The 25474-nt window shown below is 47.3% G+C and overlaps 1 protein-coding gene and 1 long non-coding RNA gene across 9 annotated transcripts in view; one reads left to right on the top strand and one right to left on the bottom strand.

The window, feature by feature from the left end:
* axo (axotactin) overlaps positions 1–25474 on the bottom strand; it is a 145772-nt gene that overhangs the window by 113592 nt on the left and 6706 nt on the right. The gene's annotated exons all lie outside the window — the stretch shown is intronic.
* The window catches only part of LOC149335883 (uncharacterized), a 41157-nt gene continuing 21857 nt past the window's right edge, over positions 6175–25474 (top strand). For both annotated transcript variants that reach the window (XR_016284119.1, XR_016284118.1), the window contains exon 1: positions 6175–6426. This is a non-coding gene — a long non-coding RNA (uncharacterized LOC149335883). The remainder of the gene's footprint in view (positions 6427–25474) is intronic.

The raw sequence follows: 25474 nt of genomic DNA, 5'->3' as shown, positions 1-25474 counted from the left end.
ACTTTCATCCGCGTTGCATGCAGTGTGAGCGTCACTATATCTCACTGGAGACGTCAGCGGCCGCTCCGGAGAAACCCGGAAAAGACACCCGAGTGTAACGATTTTAACGTGCCTCGGCGCGTTGTACGAACCAGCATACGCCCACCGCGCGCTTCTAGACCGGTATTTTGCGAGTCGATCGCAAGAAGAAAACAGAAAGAAAAAAGAAAGCCCTCAGGTCGAAGGCGTGTACGCTCTATGTGAGCTCCTAGGCGTTTCGTCGAGGCAGGCAGCTGAGGAGACGGCGTAGCGATGGAGACGCATGGATCTGCACGTACAACGGTCGGTCTGAGATGTGTCTGGCGAATACATCGCTTCAGACCACAATCTTGAATTCGACGTTGCATTCTCGTTTTTTTTATTGTTATTATTAAGAGCGCTTGTGAAGGCTGTGGCTTCAATGAAGAAAGTATCAAAACACTCGTTCGGCGAAGCAGATTGCTATGTTTATTAATGCGAATGCACGCTATGTCGCGTCAGCGAAAAGTGTCCGCCGAACGTGTCCGCTAATTTTGTCCGCACAATTACGTCGTTCTCTGAAGAAAACTGTGTGAAAGTGTGATTGTGATGGATAGTATGCGATAAAATGTTGCCGTGGGAAAAATTTGGTTGATGAGGAGATATTAGTTCATTAATTAGACGCGAAAAAACACACTTAGACGTCATCATAGCCATGGACGTCAATGTAGCAATGGACGTCACAACAGCCACGGACGTCGATATAGTATGTGGACTTTTGCTTTCCCATTGTTCTAATGAGGGCCGCCGCATGGTCTCAAAGTTTTTCAAACCTCTTGTCGCCACTATTGCAGAAAAAAAAAAATCTTCATTTCGCTAAAAATAATCCGCAGCCCAAGTTTACGGCGTTTCACGCCACAAATGCAGCGTGTATAGGTACAGCCTTTGTCAAAAGTTTGGAGCCCAGGGGGTTTGCTTCTGAAGCACACTGTCTGGTTAGTAATGCATCTCTAGCGCTCCAAATTTGCTGAAGGTAAGAAGATTTCTGGTCCTGCCTCTTCCAATGGGTAGGACTACCACGAATGTTACAGGAGTCCCACTGCGAGGCTTAGAAGCAAACCCCCTGGGCTCTAAACTATTGACAAAGACTGTACATAATTTTTCACTACTGTGCTAAAGCATATGCTGCCTGCGACGACGCCATCTTTTCTAGATGCTAGTAGAAAGAAGAAGCGACAAATACACCAGCGTTGGGTAACTGCTTTTCTTAAATTTCCCTTGGCGCGCCTATGCGGTGGATAACCACACTGAACAGGTCGACAGCGTCCGAAATGCGCTTAGCCGCACGCTTTTTAGCACACAACGGCGTTTCGCTGTTTTCCTGTTTTCCAGACGGAAACAAGAAGCCGCTTCTTATGCCCGTCTCGAGAGAAAGGCCTCGACGCGTGCTGGTTGGGAAAGTGCGGCCACGTGGGCGTTCCAGGGTCGTGGAGAGATTGAGCCACGCGTCGCCGCCACCTCCTCTCCCGTACGCGTCGTACGTACACTACGCTCACATAATAGATATAGTGCACACCGCCCGTGTACGTTTAATTACGACCGTCACCTTGCCGCACCCCGCTGAGCGCGGTCCTCCGATTTGTACGGAGCTAGACGAAGTGAACGCGGTGAGACGGCACTGGGTATGCGATGCAATCAAGGGATGGATCTAGCCGGGGGGTGTGTTGTGTCTGGGAAGTCGTGCGTGGGACATTACGTACACGTCGCGACTCATCTATCACGCTGGCAAGGGGTTCGGAATGAGCCCTTGAAAGCGCGAACGCACAACGGCTAAACCAGCTGGAAAAACCCCCAGTATTCGGTAAAATCTGTTTTTTTTTAAAGGATCATACTCTCGTCCGATAGCTGACGGTGTCACACCTTTGGCGGCGTATAACTCGTGTTAACTAGGGAACTAGAAAAGATAGGAGAAAACGAATGGTTGCCTTAGATAGAGGGCGAAAAAATAAACGTAGAAGCCACGTTTCATATCTGTAGAACAATTAGTTAATTAATTATAGTCAAATATCTCAAAATTGCGTCGACATAACGCAGACGTCGATATAGCCACGGGAAAGATGTGACGTCACATCCACCGGAAGTCGTCACGCATAGTGAAAACTATCGCAGAATGGTCGGGAAAACGCCAGATTTGTGTCAAATTAGATGCCAAAATGTGCAGTTAAGCGTAATCAACATCTAAGATCCCCGAAACATGTATAATTTGGGTATCGATATAGCCACAGGAACGCTGTGACGTCACGTCCACCGGAAGTCGTCACGGCATAGTGTCCTCGGCTTTTGCCTCTCAACACTTCAGTTGCCAAAGTGTACTCGCAATTTTCGAAGCTGTTTTTACATCCGTAGCTCAGCTGCGGGCCCATGATGATGATGATGGTGATGGTGATTTTTTTGTGCGTGGCGTTGTGGCGCAAGGGTAGCTTTGGGTAAAGAGCGTCATGGCACCAGGTATTTTCTCCTACACAAGGCGAGGTCGGAGACCAATTTTTCCAAGAATTTCACTCCTCATAAGCCGTACAACAGGCCTGGGGAAAGCGTGTGCCCATTGTACCACCGGTTGGTACCCGCCAGCACTGGGGATCGAGCCCCCCACCTCCTCCCGCATGCGAGGCTGCTCAAACCACTCGGCCATCACTGCTGTCACTGTTGCGGACAAGCAACCGATTAACCGTTCTCGATAATCCAAGTTAAAACTTTCATAGATCCCTGGGAGTCCTCATACCCCTCGTGGCGCAGCGGTTAAGAGATACGCCACTGTAATGGCATGTGGCTGTTTCAATTACAGCCACCGGTAGGGATCGTGCGATTCATGTTGCTCTCCCCTAGCAACCTCTCGCTCAACTGGCGCGACGCTGCTCCGAACTTGACCGAACTTAACCGAGCTTACCCGGGTAAGCTCGGGTAGTAACTCGTGTTGGAGCGCAGCTGATGCGGTTGCTAGGCAACGGCGACTCAAGGTCGTTTGGTAGCCGCACCGCCACGAGCATACGCGACGAGCCGAGCTGGGCTCCAGTAGTGTTGCTTTCGCAACAAAAAAAAAAAAGCAGGGAATGTGGATTACTTCCAGAATAAATTAAAAGGCGGTGGGAGAAAAGCGCAAGTCCTCTAAACAACATTTCGAATAGAGAACTAGTCAAGAGAAGTCCACTTGTATGATAGATCCTGGTATTCAACTCCGAGTGTGAACCCATGAATCGATTTTTTTTTTCCTATGCGAAATCATTATTAGTCCCATTACGAGAAAAGCCGGCGGCGTGTGGTTACGTGTGTGTATTCAAGATGGCACAGAAAATCCCAGCGGTGGCAAGAAAAATATGATGACATCATCAAGCGGCCGTATGACCCGCGCATCAAGCGGAGCACCGCCACTTCAGACAATCGTATACATGTAGTTCGCCTATGTATAATCACCACTGGTCGACCGCCATATGGCGCCAGTTTTCCCGACAACATTCGCAACAAAATTGTGACGCAACCGTTTGTCGTATACAGCGTTCAGGGCCGGTGTCGCACGATTTCTCGTTGCATACGGCTTTCATGTGCTAGTCATGTTGGAGGCTAGCTTGCGACAGGCATTCGAACCGACGGCATATGCACCTTCAATTCTGTGCTTTCCCAGGTTGTTTACCCCTTCCCTTAAGGCGCGTTTGAGGTTTGTTTTGTTCGTGTTACGAGCGAAAACTGGCCTACAGCTGGCTGGGAAAGTTCCGAGACTCCTTCGGACAGCTCCGGTGTTAGGTGACATAACGCCTATCGTTAAGAAAATAAACAACCTCAGAAGAGAAAAAAAAAAGGGGATGGAGGCGTCGCCAAATGCGGGCCACACAACAACAGACAAACGAGTGTCGTGTTGCCCCACCGAGCAGCAAGGATAAAAGAGTAAACAACATCACGAACGACGACGCAAGAGTTTAGTCTCGCTCCCCCCCCCCCCCCCCCCCCCCCTTCGCTAAAAGACAGAGACGTCTCCACAGAAACCCGTCGTGACGGATGGATGCAGCGCGAGTCTACGACGAAGGACGAAGAAGAAAAGAAGAAAGGAAGAAAGAGAGGAACAGAAAAAGGAAGCTAAGAGAAAGAAAGGGCGCGATCGGCATAACTCGGGCTCGTATCTCGTGCGACTGGTGTAACGCGATAGCGGCCCCGGCAGCTGCCGGCCGGGCTGCAGCCGAGCTGGCTTCCTCCTGCGCGTATGCATGCTACGCGGAGGGAGCTGGTGGTGCTGCCGCCGAAGGCGTCCAAGGCCTTGTGTCGAAGGAGCCGACGCTGCCGTCGTCGTCTTTGTCGAATACCGTCAATGGGAAAAGTACTCGGTGCTCATCACAGGAATAGTAGTGTTTCAGATTTGCGCGCAAATCGCTATAGGCGCTGTTGCTACCGAAATATATTCCTATGGTACCCTTTCCAGTGGTTATGGCGCTCGGCTGCTGACCCGAAAGAAGTGGGTTAGATCCCGGCCGCTGCGGTCGAATTTCGATGGAGGCGAAATTCTAGAGGCCCGATTACTGTGCGATGTCTGTGCACGTTAAAAAGAACCCCAGGTAGTCGAAATTTCCGGAGCCCTTCACTACGACGTCCGTCATAGCCCGAGTCGCTTTGGGATGTTAAACCTCCATAAACCATATTGCCTGTACAAGCCCTTGCATTCTTCTCCTTCATCATCCTCTTTAAAATGCCCTTGCATTATGTCGAGGTAATTCGTTCCTTCATCTTCTTCCAAGATCACCTGTATTACGAAGATCAGCTATTCTTCTACCATGGAGATGGTCATGCATGTAGCGTATGTTTTAAGTGGTCGTGTATGCATTGTGCGTTTAAAAAGACACGGGTGACCTTTACCGATATCCGTATGAGCCATTCCCCGTGCCAGCAGAAGTGTTGGGCTGTAAAATCTGGCGAGAAATTTCTGTAAGAATTCATTTCTGCATAATGTCCTTTCTATACGAACCTACGTGCGGCCAGGCGGAACACTGCGGAAGCGGAAGGCACCATTAAGGGAAGATTGTTTACTGCCTTAGCAGTATACCTCTGCGGAGAAAAAAAAAGGGTGTGTGTGGGGGGGGGGGGGGGGGGGGGGGGGGGGGGGGGAAGGGGGGATGTTTGTGTGTGTGTCCTTCTGCTTCGAAACGCCCCCAGCGGATCGGAAGGATCACCCGGAAGGTGACCGGAGCACCCTTAAGAGGAAGTGGGGGGGGGGGGGGGGGATGCTAATTTATTTAACATGCTTCTCCATTGAACGTGCTTCTCCACCCCCCCAGAACTCCATGCAACAGCGGAACGAAGAAGCGAAGGCGAAATTAAATTCAAAGACGCCAACGCATATTGGCCGCATCACATCGTATGATCGGCTGAAAATTTTTCATTATTATAATTATTATTACATCCCACCGACAGGAAATAACAATTTCAGGACACCCACGATCAACTTTCAAACTCATTCCCTGTAAGAGGGCATAAAGTGGGCACGCAGTCAAACTATGTGAAAGGCATAACAGCGCCTTATGTGCTTGGCCTATAGATGTGGTCCGTTTAATTTGCCGCCATTATTACTTTCCTTTTGATTCCACCCATGTTTGACGCCTACCACTGCGACGCGTACGGCGGGAACATATTGTCGCGTAGCGAGCTTCGCAGGTTTCGCGCGCCAGTTTCTCTGACAGGCTGAATGTGTTCTCCCCGCGGTGCGACTGTTGCTGTCCGTGTGCTCCCTGCTGTGCGGGGAGCCATTAGAGGGGCTCACACTCCGACATTTGGCAGAGCCGTTTTATCTGGGGCTCTTTGTAAGCAGGCATTGTGCGTCTCCTCCCCGGCGTTGTGTGAATGTTTAGTTAGAGAAAAACGCAGTAAACTGCGAGGGGACGAGGTCGCCCAAGGCCGCGTCCGGGCCACCAGAGCGGGCGCGCGGACCCCCTGTGGTTTGCAGGAGAGTCGCGCGAAGTGATTGCCTCGGGCGGCACACTGCCCGGCGGACCAGATATGCCGGAGACGAGCCGCGAGGGCTGAAGGCGCGGACGGCTTGTCGCGTGGTGCACCGACAGCAAGGTTTGCGTTCCCTGTGTTTCGGGTGTCGTTTTGTGTGTTTGTATCGGTGTGCCGAGTGGAAATGCACACGTCTTCGTGGAATTTTACGCGGTGCTCTCGAGTAAACAGCCTCGTGGGCACCGGCGTGCTATTGGCTGCTCTGTTTTAAAGAAATCCTTGTCATTGGCTCCGACAACAGCATTTCCGATTGGCTACTAAAAGTGTCCCCAGAATCCTGGGCAAACGTATTTAAGAGCGGAGTTTTGGCGCGAAGAGGGGACTCGGGAGAGGAACGGCTGCGGTCCTGCTGCTCGGGACCTCCGCTCCAAAGATGCTGCACGCCCCGGGGTATGACTGACTGTTTTATTATGTGATCTCTTATATTTTTGTCTCAGTTTCCAAGTTTAACCAGTGATTCGCATCTATCTTCAATAAACTAAGTTGACCAATGCATCTAATCGACGCCTGCTGGTTCCCTTCTTCGATGCGGCGGAGCCACCGTTCCGTCCCGACTTACGCTTCGTTACAATACGACATCGCTTGAGCCAGTAACATTAGGCGAAAAAAAATCGCACTTGATTTGCATGTGAATAGGATACAGTTGAACCTTGTTATAACGATGTTGAAGAGGACTCCGGTACTGCTATCAGAGGCGGTGCTGGCTAGAGGCAAAAATAAGGAATAAATGTGAAAAAAAAAAATCATTTGCGCCGCCCCTATTGTTTCTACAATCTAAACAATACACCTGTACGGGAGTCAAAAAGGAGTAAGTTGTCCTCTAGAGACCACCCTTTTATAAAAGGGAGTTAGAGGACGGCTTTCTCCTTTTTACTCCTGTCTATTTAGACTGCAGAGATCATCACTTGCTGCACTGGTGCGGCCGGCTAAATCCGGATAAGTAGTACATTTTGCGCTGCACTCCATAGGTTCTTCTGACTTGTGGAGCTACTGAACATCTGACAGTGTGATCGCTCCCCTTCCAGACGGTATTAGTCATGTACTGCGTGCAGCGGGCGATACGATTGAGGCTGATGTTGTTTACGCGCTACATGCCGCTTCAAAAGTTCAAGCGGTTCATGTCACATCAGTTCATGTCACACCCGAAAGACGCGTGTTTGATCCCGGCTGCGGCGGTCGCATTTCGATGAAAGCCGAATGATAGAGGCCAAGTGTACTGTGCGACGTTAGTGCGCATTAAGGAGCCCCGAGTGGTGGTGGTGGTGACTTTATTTCCAGCGGATACAGAGGAGCGACCCGAAGCCGCCCCCCGCTTAAACGACGGCAGCTATCCATCCAGCTGGAGGAGCTTGATCTGTGTCTCCGGGTCGGGGCTGAGCAATAGAGCCTCCCAATGATCCAGATGGTCTAAATTATCCAGAACCGTCTTATACGGCGTCCGTCATAGCCCGAGTCGCTTTAGGTAGTTAAACACCCATAAACCAAATCAAACCATCAAGTCACGTCAATACCCTGAATGCATTAAAATCTTGAATGACGCCTAACTTACCATCTGTTACAATGTGATAGCGCAAGAACCTCGCTGTGAGCTGCCGTGCACGACATCGCCACCTGCCAACCATGGAAGGCGGCAGGTCTGAGCTGGCTCTTCGTGTACGTACCTCGTAGGTGGCGTATATGACACCACCCCCAATGATGCCGTCATGTTATCGCATAATAAGTGCGCCAGACTTTCACCCTATTGCTTCTCTCTCCTTTTTTTTATCGGATATTAAACAGTCCTTCTTCCTAAACCCCCTAAAGACAGCAAAAGCGGCACAAAGTGGGATGTGGAGTTGAAGGAGGGCAAAGCGACCGAAATTTCCGGGAAAGAATAAACAACGCCAAAAGCAGGAAGAGAGCGAACTGCCATATAATAACGGGTGTAAGAGCCCGCTTTTCGAGGGCTCCCGCCTGGCTCTTTAGGCGGGGACTAAATGTCCAGCGCGACAGGCGAAGAAAGAAAGAAAGAAAGAAAGAAAGAAAGGAAGAAAGAAGGAAAGAAAGAAAGGAAGGAAGAAAGAAAGGAAGAAAGAAAGAAAGAAAGAAAGAAAGAAAGAAAGAAAGAAAGAAAGAAAGAACGGAAGAAAGAAAGAAAGAAAAAAGAAAGGAACAAATGAAGAAAGAAAGAAAGAAAGAAAGAGAGAAAGAAAGAAAGGAAGAAAGAAAGAAGGAAAGGAAGAAAGAAAGAAGGAAAGAAGAAAGAAAGAAAGAAAGAAAGAGAGAAAAAAGAAAGGAAGAGGGAAAGGAAGAAAGAGCAAAGGAAAGAAAGACAAAAAGAAAGAAAGAAAGAAAGAAAGAAGGAAAGAAAGAAAGAAAGAAGGAAAGAAGAAAGAAAGAAAGAAAGGAAGAGAAAAAAGAAAGGAAGAGGGAAAGGAAGAAAGAGCGAAGGAAAGAAAGACAGAAAGAAAGAAAGAAAGAAAGAAAGAAAGAAAGAAAGAAAGAAGGAAAGGAAGAAAGAAAGAAGGAAAGAAGAAAGAAAGAAAGAAAGAAAGAAAGAAAGAAAGAAAGAAAGAGAGAAAAAAGAAAGGAAGAGGGAAAGGAAGAAAGAGCAAAGGAAAGAAAGAGAGAAAGAAAGAAAGAAAGAAAGAAAGAAAGAAAGAAAGAAAGAAAGGAAGAAAGAAGGAAAGGAAGAAAGAAGGAAAGAAAGGAAGAAAGAAAGGAAGAAAGAAAGAAAGAAAGAAAGAAAGAACGGAAGAAAGAAAGAAAGAAAGAAAGAAAAAAGAAAGGAACAAATGAAGAAAGAAAGAAAGAAAGAAAGAGAGAAAGAAAGAAAGGAAGAAAGAAAGAAGGAAAGGAAGAAAGAAAGAAGGAAAGAAGAAAGAAAGAAAGAAAGAAAGAAAGAAAAAAGAAAGGAAGAGGGAAAGGAAGAAAGAGCGAAGGAAAGAAAGACAGAAAGAAAGAAAGAAAGAAAGAAAGAAAGAAAGAAAGAAAGAAAGATAGAAAGAAAGAAAGAGAGAAAGAAAGAAAGAAAGAAAGGAAAGCGTTTCGAACTCGTCCACCGCGCTGTCGTGATGGGGGGGGGGGGGGGGACAGGAGACGCGTAAAAAAGCCGGGGCTACGCCCATTCCTCTTCCCTCGTCATCAGCATGCGAGGACACGTCGCTGATAAATGCGTGCACCCTGATGCTGCCTGGCTGTCGCCTCCTCGATTCGCCCGCACCCCCGGCTCCCTTCCACCCGTGCACCCGCTCTCTCTCTAAAGAGACCCGTCGACTCGCATACGAGAGAGCTTCCTATCGGAAACGGGGCGGAATAGTAAGTACGCTCCGCGCTACCGAAAATGCACTCCCGGGCTCTTCCGTTCTGTGCCCGTACATGCGACCTTCCGCAACGACGCGCCACTGCTCAAAGTCGGCCGGCTTTCTCGTATTCGGCGCCGTGGCGTTGCAGTGGCTATGGCGTTCAGCGGCTAGGCTATAGAGGTAGAGGGTTCGACACCTGAGATAATGATAATTAAAAGATTTTAACGGGGCACTTGCAGCTTTGTCAAAAAGCGCCGTGGCTAATGCGCTTTCATACTGCACGAGGTAGGTTGAAATTCGACAAAAGCATTTGTTAGGCGATTTGGTGTTTTCGATGTAGGTTGAAAGACATTTTTGAGCGAAAGTACCACTTCACGAGGTCAAACACAACCAAGAATGTTGTGGCGTCCCTGAACTTGAGGGCAAAGAAATAAAACAAATATTCCCGCGACTGAGCTTTGAATACGCGGCGGCGCAAACAGGTCACCTTCGCTGGCCACGGCACCAAAGCACTATGCTATTGTCGCAGCCAGTCACGCCTCGTGTTAAGCTGCAACACACTCTCGCTATGTGCATCGGACATCGCCGCCTTCATTAGCTGTCATCTGCGGCGTAAGAGACCATATTAGCTTAACCTCGATCAGATTTTAGCCTGAGTCTAGTATCGTAGTCAGACATTCCGGCGACCAAGCAAAGCAAATCCATGAGCCAATCATGGTTAACACATGCTTTCGCACGTACCGTCTACACGGTTTAGCTACTTTAAAACCCTATCACTGTTTTCCCAACCATGCCCAGAATTCTTAGACAAAAATATTGAATACTGGAATATTTTAGGCTACTGTTACAAAAATATTCAAGGTAATGATCAAATCTTCTGATGCGCAGCAAAATCGTTCTTTTAATGGAGAACTTTGTTGACGATAGCAAGAATGTTAGGAGCAAAATAAAAAATGCAAGCCCGCCGACAGGAGATGTTTGGTTTGGTTTATGGGGTTTAACGTCCCAAAGCGACTAAGGCTACGAGAGACGCCGTAGTGGAGGGCTCCGGAAATTTCGACCACCTGGGGTTCTTTAACGTGCACTGACATCGCACAGTACACGGACCTGTAGAATTTCTCCTCCAAAGAAATTCTAGCCGCCGCGGCCGGGATCGAACCCGCGTCTTTCGGGTCAGCAGCCGAGCACCATAACGACTGGGCCACCGCGGCGGTGACAGGAGATGTGCATATATATTAACTGTTATAGCGAAATCTTACAATACACTGAAAAATTGCGTTCACAAACTCTTTCCCGTTGAAAAAATGTTTCTGTCCAGAATTGTTGGGCGTGGTTTCACCCCGGCCAATGAAACCGCGCCCCAGTGAGTAGGGAAGCTTGTAACTATTGAAGAAACGGCAGGTTGCAGATGCTCAAACGCCTAACCGCAGCTTCTGTTCGATACTGCGCACGCGCTCTTCGCGTCCAGTGATTCAGTTCTTTTCAACTGAAAGAAGGAGATCTCGACGACGACTTCGCCCGTCGAAGAGACGCCGCAAAAAGCGTATGGCACATTGGCGTAGCCGGCCAGGTGTACGAGGGGGCTTTCCATAGACTCAAGTGCACTATATCACCTCCGTATACGCGTATAGCAGAAGCGCTCACTTTACCCTCGATACGGCCTTATCGATAGACGCGACCTCGGGGTAGACAGCACGTAGGTTCACTCGGACTCAAGGGCAAACATCGCGGAGGTAAAACAAGAGAAAAAAAAGGCGACCGCATATCGACCAGCCAGAAAGAACCGCAGCCACATAGTATAGTAGCTGTCGGTGTGCAAACAGGAACCACACGTGAGTAGAGAAACGTGAGCTCGAGAATGGGTCACGTGCGTCTCCCCTGGACTTTTGGCAAGAAGCACCCGCGCTTGAGATACGACGATAGGGAGACTATGCGTATACGTTCGAGTAAAAGAGGAAGAAAGGAGCCGCAAGCACTGCTACGCTGGCTGCGTATTCGCAATGACGCCGGGCTAGATGTTTAGTAAACGGTGGACTCAAGGCGAACAGGTGTCAGGGGGAAGTATGTTGCAGCTGTGCAGTTTTGTATGCGGAGAAACCAATTCGTTTGCACGAATACGAGATTCATTTCTGCTGTAAACTATTCCTGCATCTCTTGTCAGCACTTCTAACACTCTTTCCCTCTATTTCCATGACGCGAAGGCGGTCTAAAGACCATTCCGGCGTCGATATATTGCTCGCTCGACTTTTCTGTGCGCACCTGAAGCTAACACGATGGTCAGGACAGGTTTGCAACAGTCCATAAAGGAGGCGCTTCGACATCTCCCTCAGCCGATGGACAGGTCTGCAGAGCAGTTTTGCGCTATGGATATGTTTGCGTAGTGGATAAGTTATTGTTTCATGGCTGAGTTGATCTACAGACCATTTTCACCAATATGGGCCAGTTGTTTTTCCACAGCTCCTCTTTCCAGAGCTTCCTGCAACACATAAGTGTACTTGTAAAAGATACATATATGTGTCCTGACAGTTCCACGAAGCCGCTATACGATTAAGGCCTTTTGTCGGCGCACGGATGAAATGGCGCTCGTGGACTAGGCGATGTTAGTGCACGTTGTTAAAGGGGCCCTAAAGATAAACGTGCAATTATTGTTCTTAGTAAAAGAATGATTCCCTTACTCTTCCTGGCTATGCTGCCGTTTGTCCGGCCTCAAAGACGCCGAGAAAATAAGGTTTAAAACTCTTCCGCCAGTCAATTCAAACTCGTGAAGCATTTGCCGTAAGGGGCGGGTTGGCACTGATTTGAATTGAATGGAAGTGTAGCGTAGCCTCTGGGATCAGCGACCAAAAATCGACATCGACGCACGTAATTTAGCTACGAAACTGGCCGGTGATGGCGCCACTTATATTCCGTTTCTTCACCTTCTCTATATTACAAAAGCTATGTTTTTGATGACTGCTCTTCGGGAATAGAACGCCGTACTCTATCGATACATGTCAACTTCTACTTGTCCTAAGTGTGGCTTTCACTCTACTGTAAAATCAAATACGCCTATATGGGGGTGAAAAGAGAGCTGTCCTCAAGCGCACTCCCCTGTAGAAGACATATCACTCCCTTTTTACTTCATTCTGTTAAAAGTGTACGATCCCGAGTGCTCCATATTGAAGTTTCATCAATGGGAAGGACAAGCTTCACATTCAGGAGCTTTTTGAGATATGGGCAGGTCAACGTGCCTCAAAGACGACGACGACGACGATGATGATGATGATGATGGCAGTGATAACTTCATTTTAATTACGCAAAGGTAACTATAGGCCAAACAGCGCCAAGGCGCCTCAAAGACTGCTATGCGTCACGCGTTCAAAGCCTTACAAACTTTCCGCACACAGTGCGCGTCAAATATTTACATCTTCTCCGGAAACCTTCCTCGTCGGTGATCACAAAATGAACAAGGGAGGGGAAAACCTCAGTTTGCTAGAGCCAACGTTTCGACAAGGGGACTTGTCTTCGTCTGGGCAAAGCGTTCATCATCGGCAGGGATTATATAGGGCCTTCGCTCCGAGGAGGAAGGCCCCGGGGGTGGGGAAGGAAAGTGGTGTGGGAGGGGATGCGTGTCAGGAAGGGGAGGGAGGTGAATCATCATTCGCTAGGCTACAATAGTGCAACAACCTATATCCGGGTGGTATGCAATGAACAAAAGGCTTTGAAGGGGCTGCGACGGGAGGGGGGGGAAGCGCTGGGTGAACCTGCAAAACTCAGATAAAAGGATTAGTCAGTGTGGTACAGGGACATGATAACAAGGGAAAAAAAAAAGAAAAAAAAAAAAAGGGGGGGGGGCTGGCACTGGAAGGAGAAAGGAAGGGGGGGAATTTCCCAGGAAGGACTAGGCAGGGGGGGGGGGAATGGCTCGTGTTCAGAGAAAGCCAAAAAGTGGGGGCAGAGGGGGTAACAGGAGTGTCTTGGTTTCCGAGAACTGGTAGTAGGGGATTAGGAGAAAAAAAAAAAAAAAAAAGGAGAAAAAAAAAAAAAAAAAAGTGAACAAAGGAAGAGGGTGACAAGGCCGGAAATGGGGTGGAAGATATGACTTGGGAAGGGTGCAAGGAGCGACAATATACTTATGTGAGGTTCTAGGAAATAGTCTGACCACGTGCAAGACATTTGTTAATTTAAAATTATGCTGAACCTGGAATGTACCTGAGAGATTCCAAAGTCCTCACCCGCACGAAACTGAAGTGTACCTCACGCTACTTGAATTGGTACTAACACTCAACTACTTTGAATTCAATTCTTCTTACTACCTTCAAGTATTTGGAACAAGCATGGGCACTCCCTTCGCACCCACCTACGCGAACATTTTTATGGGGCTACTAGAATCTAAACTTCTAAATTCATTTCTAAAAAAACCACTCATATACCTGCGGTACATAGACGATATTTTCATGATATGGGAGCACGGGGCTGAGACCCTGAAGGCATTCGTCACACATTTCAATTCATTCCACCCCAGCATTAAATTCACCTTCAACTCCTCGAAAACGCAAGTCAATTTCCTTGACACCACTGTCCATTTAGAAAATAGCAAGCTCAAAACCACACTTTACAGGAAGCCTACTGACCGACAACAATACTTAGATTTCACTAGCCATCATCCAAGACACTGCAAACAAGGTATATTCGTAGGACAGGCAACGAGACTAAGAAGAATATGTAGCGACGACGATGACTACCTGAAACACCTCCACTCGCTAAAAAACACACTAATCACCAGAAACCATCCACAGACAACCCTTAATAATGCGTTCCAACGAGCAACCACTTTGAAACGAGATGTAGTTCTTAAAAAACGAACAAAAGCTAACAGTCAACGACCTCCTGCACTTATAACGAAATACTCAAACGCGCTTCCAAACATAAACAATATCCTGCGGAAATACCACCCCATTTTAACTGGTAACGACCGTCTCAAGAAAATATTTCCCGACGCACCAAGGGTAACATACAGACGCAACACAAACCTGAGGGACATCCTGGTGCATGCTAGGCTCGGTAAGAAACCACCACCGACAGTAACTTCATGCTCTCGACCCAGATGCAAGACATGCAAACATTTACAAAGGGACACTACGATTAAAAGTACGGCAAGCGATTTCAGTTTCGATATAAAGACCAGTTTTGACTGCACATCGTCCAATATTATCTACATGCTCCAGTGCTCCTACTGCCAGAAACAATATATCGGAGAAACCGGACAAACAATGAGTGCCAGATTAAACGGGCACCGGGCTGACACAACACGGAATGAACAGAAGGCAGTGTCGACCCATTTTAATCAACGCCATCACAAATTCGACGAACTCAAATTGTTCATTCTTCAGTCAGGCTTCAAATCGACTAGGGACAGAAAATACAGAGAAGCATTCCTAATCCACAAATTTAAAACACTGCAACCAACAGGGATCAACATGTCCAGAGGAAACCTGGAATCTCTCAGGTACATTCCAGGTTCAGCATAATTTTAAATTAACAAATGTCTTGCACGTGGTCAGACTATTTCCTAGAACCTCACATAAGTATATTGTCGCTCCTTGCACCCTTCCCAAGTCATATCTTCCACCCCATTTCCGGCCTTGTCACCCTCTTCCTTTGTTCACTTTTTTTTTTTTTTTTTTTCTCCTTTTTTTTTTTTTTTTTTTTTTCTCCTAATCCCCTACTACCAGTTCTCGGAAACCAAGACACTCCTGTTACCCCCTCTGCCCCCACTTTTTGGCTTTCTCTGAACACGAGCCATTCCCCCCCCCCCCTGCCTAGTCCTTCCTGGGAAATTCCCCCCCTTCCTTTCTCCTTCCAGTGCCAGCCCCCCCCCCTTTTTTTTTTTTCTTTTTTTTTTTCCCTTGTTATCATGTCCCTGTACCACACTGACTAATCCTTTTATCTGAGTTTTGCAGGTTCACCCAGCGCTTCCCCCCCCTCCCGTCGCAGCCCCTTCAAAGCCTTTTGTTCATTGCATACCACCCGGATATAGGTTGTTGCACTATTGTAGCCTAGCGAATGATGATTCACCTCCCTCCCCTTCCTGACACGCATCCCCTCCCACACCACTTTCCTTCCCCACCCCCGGGGCCTTCCTCCTCGGAGCGAAGGCCCTATATAATCCCTGCCGATGATGAACGCTTTGCCCAGACGAAGACAAGTCCCCTTGTCGAAACGTTGGCTCTAGCAAACTGAGGTTTTCCCCTCCCTTGTTCATTTTGTGATCGCCAAGGACCATCTACCGCACCCTCTCTCTACCATATTCCTCGTCGGTGATTAGCCGCCCTCAAAACGGAGAAACTCAGTTCACTGAACGGACCTCTCGTTCTATGAAGGGGCTCCAAGTCGCCTTCCGCTGATAGCGTGAACTTGGCGCGTAGCGAAACTGACCTTTTCCCTGAAAAGTCAAGACCCGATAGAGTTAGTACCTGGGCTAGTTGGTATACTTGATTTAAACTCCTAGTTTTTCAGCTCAACGGCACGCGGCCAAAGAAAAGAAGCAGGGAGAAAAGAAACATGAACACAGCGCTGTGTTGGTCCTTTTTGTCTTCCTGCTTCTTTTCTTTGGCCGTGTGCCGTTGCGCTGAAGAACTATGAGCTTAAACTCAAGACCCGGAACTCAACCGCATACAACCTTGAGACGACCTTAAGAATGTGTACGCTTAGGCGTAAGCTAAGTTCGGTAAACTGAAGCAATCTCGCAATGGATCAAATTTGCAGTTTGCTGAAATTCACTGAACCGAAACGTATTATTTGCACCGGACACATTGCGTTCCAGCGGGAAATATTTTGAAAGTTCGTAAATCCGAGAAGTTCGTTGAAGTGAAATTTCATAGCATATATGGGTGCTTTTGCGGCCTTAACATTTCATCATCATCATCATCAGCCTGACTACACCCACTGCAGGGCAAAGGCCTCTCCCATGTCTCTCCAATTAACCCTGTCCTTTGTCAGTTGCCGCCACTGTATCCCCGCAAACTTCTTAATCTCATCCGCCCACCTAACTTTCTGCCGTCCCCCGCTACGTTTGCTTTCTCTTGGAATCCACTCCGTTACCCTTAAGGACCAGCGGTTATCTTGCCTTCGCATTACATGCCCTGCCCAAGCCCATTTCTTCCTCTTGATTTCAACTAAGATGTCATTAACGCGCGTATGTTCCCTCACCCACTCGGCCCGCTTCCGATCTCTTAACCTTACACCTATCATTTTCCTTTCCATAGCTCGCTGCGTTGTTCTTAACTTAAGCTGAACCCTCTTTGTTAGCCTCCACGTTTCTGCCCCATAGGTGAGTACCAGTAGGATACAGCTGTTGTATACTTTTCTCTTCAGGGATATTGGTAAGCTACCATTCATGATCTGAGAGAACCTGCCATATGCGCTCCACCCCATTCTTATTCTTCTAGTTATTTCCCTCTCATGATCCGGATGTGCGGTCACTACCTGCCCTAAGTAGACATATTCTCTTACTACTTCCAGCACCTCGCTACCAATTGCGAACTGCTGATCCCTTGCTAGGCTGTTGAACATTACTTTGGTTTTCTGCATGTTAATTCTCAGCCCCACCGTTCTGCTCTGCATGTCTAACTGATTGATCATGCTTTGCCGTTCTTGTCCTGAGTGGCTTACTATTTACAGTCGGCGACAAAAGTCCCTTGGTCGTGTACATCGTAAACGAAGCCGATAGCTTTATTATTACCGCCTTCTGGAAATCACACTTGTGGAGGTGAAAGACAGAGTCTGGTACTTTGGAATCCGTAACAGTGCCTCCAACCAGTGGCTAATAATGGAGCTATCGGATTGGTTCGCGGCACACGCGGTTCAGAGACCTTTGTTCCCGACTGTAAGACCCATTGCACTCTGACGTAGCGTATAGGGCCACCCTTAGCCTTACGGAGTCGTTGTAAATACACGGGACGTGACGGGCCACAGCGTTTTGACGGGCATCCCCTGGCAACGAGGGCAGAAGCGCGCGCCAGCCTCGCAGGCCTAACAAAAGGCGCTCGAACACCGCCCGCTGTTCGCCTTCAAGACAATGCGGCCGAATCCGGAAACAGCCGGTTTTTCTGCGGAGCGACGCTCGGTCGCGGCTTGCAAGCATCGCGATCATGTAGTAAAGGCGTATATTGCAACCATGTACCGAAAGAGGAAGTAAAATTTCAAATTTCTTTTGTGAGAAAGTTCGGGCTTTGAATGTAATACTAAAACGTTAGGTGGTACTGCGAACGCAAATGTGGACAGAAAAATATCAGATCACCTGCACAAGAAGCCGCATCGGTCCTTTCTACGTATCACCAAATCACCACATTCTACAAACTCAGCCGCATGACACTGCCACCACCCCACAGTACCTTGTCGCCCTCATCCAGCGCCACATGGCGACAATTACAGACAGGCTGTTTTATTTCCCCCCACAGTCTGGCATGCTTCCAGCCCACCTTTCCTCCTGATTGTACCACCTGTGGCGTGCCCAGATCCACACTTTTCCGCTACCTTTGGGAATGTCCTTCCCCAAAGGCAGTACCCCCCATCCCCAATCATTCTTCCTGGGAAGCTGGTTTACGGACCGCTCAGCCCGCCGGCCAGAAATGGCTGGTGGATCGGGCTTTAGGTGAAGCACAAGCCCATGGACTCCTGGGCCAGTAGGGGACCACCCTAGAAGATTTTTTTTTGTGTGTGTAATAAAGTTGTTTCCATCCATCCATCACTGGTATTACTGTGGATAAGGTTCCTTTCCTACAGTGGCGAAACACACGCATGTTTTTATCACCGGATACTGGCTGCCTCACGAACAACTACCTAAAAACCAAAACAGCGTTATTCAGGCAGGTTGTATTTACTTGCGAATGTAAAAGTTCTGCCATCGGAAGAAACCTGTTGAAGCAAGCGCTCCGTGTACTTTTCCGCTCTTCTGCGACTAGCAGACGTCAGCAAAACATAGCCTTCGGACTGGGCGAGCATTTTTCATGTTTCTGCTCGCGCTAAGCAGTTTTCCTGGTAGGTATAGGAGATCCTCTGAGTAAATAATGCGAGATTTAAAGCATCGTGCGAAGAAGGCCGTGTTTCCTTGCTGTTTATTGTTATTATTTTTATAATAACGCGACAGTTTAGGGTGTACGTCGTCTTCTCAGCTACGACTCTTTTTTCCAGCTCCCACGTATTGTTTCACCTGAGAGAACACCCGCAAATCTTTCATTTCTTTACAGGCTGGCTCAGAACCCAATGATCTTTGCAGTAGCTGAAGTAAGATTGTGAAGTAAAGGGCGATAAGATATGAGTTATGACCGGCAGTATAATGATAAAAGTTATGTCCACCCGCCCTTTCATCAGTGCCTCCTCTGTGGTCCTCACTAAACGAGCACAGGTGGGATCAAACAGGCTTCGACCCAGCTATTCCAGAGTATCACCGTGACACAGCCCGTTTCCTGATATCAGATAACAAATTAAAGGGAACCATGAACCCTTTCACGAACCGGGGATCAAGCACTGGCCCCTTGATACCGAGACAAGCATTCTTCCAACCGCAGTCCTAGACCATGTTCTGTTTTCTATTTCTTTATTGCCTTGCTTGTCGTAATATTCGGAGTTTAATTCATGTCTTGAAGCCATTTCGACCACCTGGGCTTCTTTCCCCAGTCACCATGGCCGGTATTTGTTCTACTGAATTCACGCTTATCAGGTGAGCACCATGATCTCTAATACCCCCACAACGGTTCAACATCCTAATGACAGATTTTGGGGTGTTGCTTCAAGGCTAGATTTGGTTTGGTTTATGCGGGTTTAACGTCCCAAAGCGGCTCAGGCTATGAGGGACGCCTATAGTGGAGGACTCCGGAATAATTTCGACCACCTGGGGTTCTTTAACGTGCATTGACATCGCACAGTACACGGCCGGGTCCCTGGTTTCAAGACTTCGCGAACTAAGCTATGGCGTTAGTAAAGGGACACTGACGACGAATTTAAGTCACCTGTATCGATTTATTACTGCCTTCTGAGGACAGGCATTATACTTCTACTCGAAGCAGAGCTTTTATGAGCTAAAACAGGGGAAATAATGAAATACAAGTTTATATATATATATAGCAAGAACGTAGACCAACGTTTGAAACGCTTGAAATTATTTACGTTTCGACCGTGGAACAGCCTTCGTCAGAAAGACATTCTAACGAAGGGCGTTCCACGGTTGAAACGTCAATTGTCTCAAGCGTTTCAAACGTTGGTCTGCGTTCATGCTGCTACATACTGTGCCACCGTGCCAAGATTTCTCTTTTCGCTCGGTTATTTATTTATTTATTTATTTATTTATTTATTTATTTATTTATTTATTTATTTATTTATTTATTCATTTATTTATTTATTTATTTATTTATTTATTTATTTATTTATTTATTTATACAAATACCTCACAGGTTCCACACTTGGAACATTGTGTGAGGGGAGGGGTTACAATGTTTAGCAGACAAAAGATGGTACAAAATGGAAAGAACAAAAGTAAACAATATTAAATACATTGGACTGCAAACAATTATTACACCGTACTTGAAGAAAACCGTAATATATTGGCACAGAGGAAAAAACAGCAAACAAATAGCGGCACTGCATGGATTTGACAAGACATACGAACACAATTTATGTACAATACCATGGATGCATGAAGGTGGTCAATTCGTTTTTGAACATTAATGGGTCACGTATGGCAGCAATGCAATCCGGAAGGTCATTCCAACACTTGATAGCACGAGGCAAAGCAGAAGAATTAAACGCGAGTGTTCGGCCGAATAGACGTTGGAAGCTAAGATCATTATGTAGGCGACGTGAATATATATATATATATATATATATATATATATATATATATATATATATATATATATATATATATATATATATATATATATATATATATATATATATATATATATATATATATATATTAACAAGACAGAAACTAGCTACACATGACAGTATAGCTTGAGGCTCATAGAAGAGAACCTCACCCGCACCAGTGGTGTATCACGGCTAAGTACGCACGACAGCTCAAGGTTCTGGAACGGGTGCTTACCGGCGTCCTCCGGTTATGTTCAGACGATGCAAGACGTGTACATATCTGCCTCTCTCTCCGAACGACAAATTCCACCCCAGACACCTATGCGCCTGATAAGGAGAAGGGAGTTCGCGAGCGAGAACCGAAACGCCCTTGCATGCATACGCGTACGCGGAATACATATATGCCTGGCTCGAGAAAAGGCGTACACACCGCGAGAGCACGCACACTCCGTAGAAGCGGCGCGAAAGGTTTGCGAACGTGAGTTCTGGGCATCCGTTCAAGTGTTGCGGCAGAAAAAAAAAAACGAAGCAAGGAGGAGAGGAAGAAAGGAGAGGAAAAAGGGGAGAGTAATGAGGAGAAATCACGATCCAGTATCGTCATTCGCTCTTGAAAGAAAACTCGCCCGCTTTCGAGGCTGCTTGCATGACTGTCGCACGCAAAATGCGAGCTCGTGGGAGACGTTACGCGTAGCCAAGAAGAAAACACGAGGTTCTTTTTTTTTTTTTCAATGAGTTCTCTGGTTTTGTTTCGTTTAGTGTCTTCGTTTGTTATAGTGTTTTTGCGCCCTTGCGTGCTACGACGCAGTTTAACAACCGCTATGAAAACATTTTTTTTTCCCCTCTGGATGAGGTCTGCCTGCGCACTTCTTAGTGCGCATACGTAATCGACACCTATCATGCGAATCGACTTCTTAACTAGCTACGCATTGGACGTGAAAGTACTATTCATTTGAGTTTGAAGGCGCTGATCCACATGCTGTAGGGCGTCCAAATTATCCGGGTTCAGCCAGATAGTAAGAAATTAGAGCAAATGGCATACATAGTCGGGCTATCACCCCTTACCTCAATGATACCATTCCTGCAGCCGATACTTCGGCGAAGAGCGAATAGGTACAAAATTTGCATGCATTCACTCATAATCATCCTAACACACCATTGGACACCGCATATTAAAACTGCTAGCGCACTTGAGCGCTCGTCTGTGCGTGTTAATTTCAAACAGCAGAGAAAAAGGAAGTCACAGAAGTCACAGCAGCATGTGCAACGACACCGCTTTGCCAAACTTCATTATTATACTTGCCCAGTAATGGTTGTCAGTCATAACAAAATGTCACTTCAGTAGCTCTAACCTTTGATCGCATATCACCAGTTTCAGAACGTAGGTGCCAGTATGACAGTTGTGGGAATCGTTTTAACTTTTAGCGGGGAAATTTGTAAGCTTTTTTGCGTGACTATTTCATGCCTACGAAGGTTGGATAAGATCGTAGAAATAATACCAAACCTGCAGTACAGTTTTGTTACGCTATAGTTTAGCGTGTGAAACCGAGGTAGTATGTTTTCCTCTTGAAATATACATGTAATGAAGTGAAAACTTTGTGCAAATCGCGACGACGTGGGTAGCCCCGACATAAATTAAAACACATTTCACAAGAAACCCTTTGCACTCGGCATACGTTTAGCTACAAGCGCGCAGTAATCCTTCTTTCAGTTTAGAGTGTAGTCAGAGAAAAGTCCATCGCGTATTAGGTTGCCGGTTTTGAAGAAGCACTCATAAACGAGCCGCTTGCTTCACATAAACAGACACGCATTACGGGCTCTGAACTAGACGATTAGAAGCAGGAAAAGCAACTACGGTACACTTGAGCCACAACTAGGGCTTGGCGAAAATGAACTCATTCCACTAAGTCTCGTAAGGACCCGAATCGCAATGAAACCAAGCCTCATAGGAGGAAGAAGAAGGGCACGGGCATCAAAAGGACAACCCAAATGTAAATGTCTCGTGCCCTGCATGCAAACATAGATCCCTTAAGTGCATTACCATAACCAGACATTGGTCGGTGCGTTAAAAACGGTGCTCGAAAAAGAAGGTACACAAAAAGCCGACGTCGACACTTGGTCGTTTCTGGCAAGCGCTCAAGCGCGGATTCAAAGCTCTTTGTTACAAAACGCAACAAAAAAAAAACATGCAAAGAACAGTGACCCTGCCATTATCAGGAAACTTAAACCTGAATGATGTATCGTTATGTACTGCCACACAGCTACCTTGTTGAGAATCCTTCATAGCCGCCCGTACCTTGCAGTTTGGTGTATCGGTTTACTGCACGCAGCTGTCACAGTTATGTATTCGTCCCGACGCACGAAAAACATTTCTGCCGCATTTGCGCGAAAACAACGTAGGCATATTCTTCTTGCACAAGCTTTCAAAACCCGACGGATTGTACGACTGGCTGCGAGTACTTTGATCCCGTCCGTAATGTTATCTTTTGTTTTTTCCTGTTTTTCTCGCCCTAAGATGTCATATTTGCAGGGCACTCCACTGCATAAAGGGGACTTCCCACGCCAGCTGCCCCTGACCGGGCAAATGATGGACAAAGTGCTAAGTGCTTTCAACCGGAAGTCGCCTGCCTGCGACGACGCCATCAAACGCCGAAGGACGTTCAGCGAAAGTGCCTCTCACGCTCCCGCAAACAAACAAGGACGTAAACACACAAACACGGTCCAAAAGAAGAACGCATCTTGAGGCGGCAGCAGATATATCAACGCTAGCCGCGAAGCGATCCCTCGCATCAACTGCGGGGCAGAGGATGTGGAGGTACTATATCGGCGAGGGAGGAGACTCCCTCTAGCAACAACTGTCGAGGCGGGAGAGAGGGGTGGAAAGTGAGGGAGGAGGAGGAGGGAGCGATAATACGAGGGCCACGCGCCGACGATCCGTCATCCCGCCCGACGGAAAGAGCGACCTACTCCCGCAGCTGCCGACGTCACAGCGACAACCAACCGCCCAACGTTCGCGTGCAATGCATAGCACGAGCGGGAAAACGCATGCAGCGCCCCCTCCTGCAGTCCACGTCCCTAAATCCGTGCAGCTTTGTGTTAGGCATAGTTGGAGCACTGAGGCGATACGAAATGCGCAGCTGAAAGCTGTTCGTAGATTCGGCGACTGTAGTACTTTAATGCGTTTGTATAGCTCAACGAACTTCGTGACAAACTACGGTGCGTTCGTACCGCGCATACGTAGTAACTGCCTTCTGCTCCTAATCCTTAAGAGCGACTTTTAGGGTTAGGATGCATGCGCCGAGAAGGAATACATGGTGCACTGGAGCAGGAATGCGTCAGGTATTCTGATTGGTCGATTCCGGATCCGGCGTCCGTAACATTGCATGGATTTTGTGAGACGGAGTGCAAACACAGAGGAGAGAGTCCGCGCTCCCGGCGTCTGGCCGCGATGGCTTCTTATCGGCCTGTTTACCGCCGGGACTGTCAGGACGGCGATAAGCGCTCTAGGAGCAGCGGCTCGCAAGAGGCTCCTATGAGCCCAAGAGTGTGAGGCCTTGCGGAGTCTACGTACTCCCCTTCCTCCGAGAAGACGACAACGAAAACAGTTCCGTTTACAAATAGCTGGCCGTGTTTTCGTTTTGAAACGTCGTTAAGGACATTTAGATGCGAAAAGAGGACGTGGAATTAAAAAAAAGGAAAGCAAAGAGAAAGGCGTCTCTTTTTTCTGGAATTTTCCAAAGGCTTCGTGCTGGTGAGAGTAGCTCTGGGGAGCTTAGGACTCCGCTTAGTTTAGAAAAGCTACATAGAAGGAATGCAACGAGAGCAATCCATATGGTAGTACAAATACTACGCATTTAAACCTCTAAAAACAAAGCGTACCTGAGGGTTGCACGCTCAGTGACTCGTATTGCAAGCTGACATTGTGCAACAGATGGTATTCCAATACCTCGCCACCTGCAGGAAGATGCACTTAGTGCGCACGGTACGGCCACCTACTCCAAATGGCGTCCGTCGATATCACGTGGTGTGTATGTGGCGGTGGCAGGTTTCCTGTACAGAACGTTACGTCAGCGCCACACGTTGTCGTTCTACGTGAGAGGCCCTCGATAGTTCACTCACACCGGATTACATGCCTAGGGGCGAATCATCAGTTTTGCTTTGTGGCCTATTCTATTTTCCGCCCTCTATGTGTATAAGCTATTGTTTACTGTAAACATTTGTTAAAAGTTCTCGGTTTATTATAGCTGAGCAGCGGTTGAGGGAGTCTGGATCATGAGGTGTCATCTTGAAATCATGGAGCGGACTCCAGAAACGCGTGCTCAAAGCTTCAGGTTCTTCTAGATTTGTAGTGATAACAACACGTTAAAGGCGCGTGCTTCTCTGGTGTAATGAGAATCAAGCGCACCACTTATATGGATCCATTCGATCTTTCATATGGACACCTCCACACAGCGACGCGTGTCTAACATGAATGGATGTTTTGAAGTGTATAATGTCGTCGTTCGGTTTCTTACTTCGTTTATGAAGAGAGGCCTTGTGCATGTTTATTCATTTACTCATGTTTCGAAATATGTCTTAATGTTCTTCGGTACTGGAAACAAAAATAAAACATTCCCTGGGCTTTTGCTCTCCAGAGGGCAGAATCGGCAGCGGTTGCTCTCTACACCTGCATCAGGGTCCCGTGATCAAGCTAGCAACATTCTCGATAGTACTCGAATGCAGCAAACGTAACTCTTTTCGACAACGTCATGTACTATCATGCACCTGTTGGTCTAAAAAATTAAAAAAAAAAACATTCGAGCAGGGACAAAGGTACAGCCTTTGTCAGAAGTTTAGAGCTCATTAGGGTTTGCTTCTAACAGGTATACTGTGGCTCTTTAGCATCATGGATGTCCTGACCTCCGTAAGGGGAAGGACTAGAGCTCCTCTCTTGACTAGACTTGAAACACTGGGGATGCATAACGATTCACACGGTGCGGCCCAGAAACAACACCCCCTGGGCTGTAAACTTCTGACAAAGGCTGTAGATACTAGTGCGTGATAACGCTACCTGACTGTTAAAAACTTTTTGAACAATAAAGTTAACATTGAAGGCAGCATATGGAAGAGCATAATAATGGATGAATAGCCTAAATGTGATGTGGATTATGAAGCTTTTTGCTTTAAACGCCTCACAGGAATGTGTCCGTTAATCAGACTTCTGACGTAGAACTCTGAGATATTCTTGTTCTTCTAGATGTCTTTTTGTGCAGAAAGGGAAAATCAAAAGCGAGTGAGACATAGTTGTTGCCAATCCAGACATTAAG

This window comes from Amblyomma mixtum, chromosome 7 (assembly GCF_055824585.1).
Source record: "Amblyomma mixtum isolate Tamu chromosome 7, ASM5582458v1, whole genome shotgun sequence".
In the NCBI taxonomy this organism is placed as follows: Eukaryota; Metazoa; Arthropoda; class Arachnida; order Ixodida; family Ixodidae; genus Amblyomma; species Amblyomma mixtum.
Note: the sequence above shows the minus strand (reverse complement) of the source record. Positions and strands in the feature narration are given on the sequence as shown.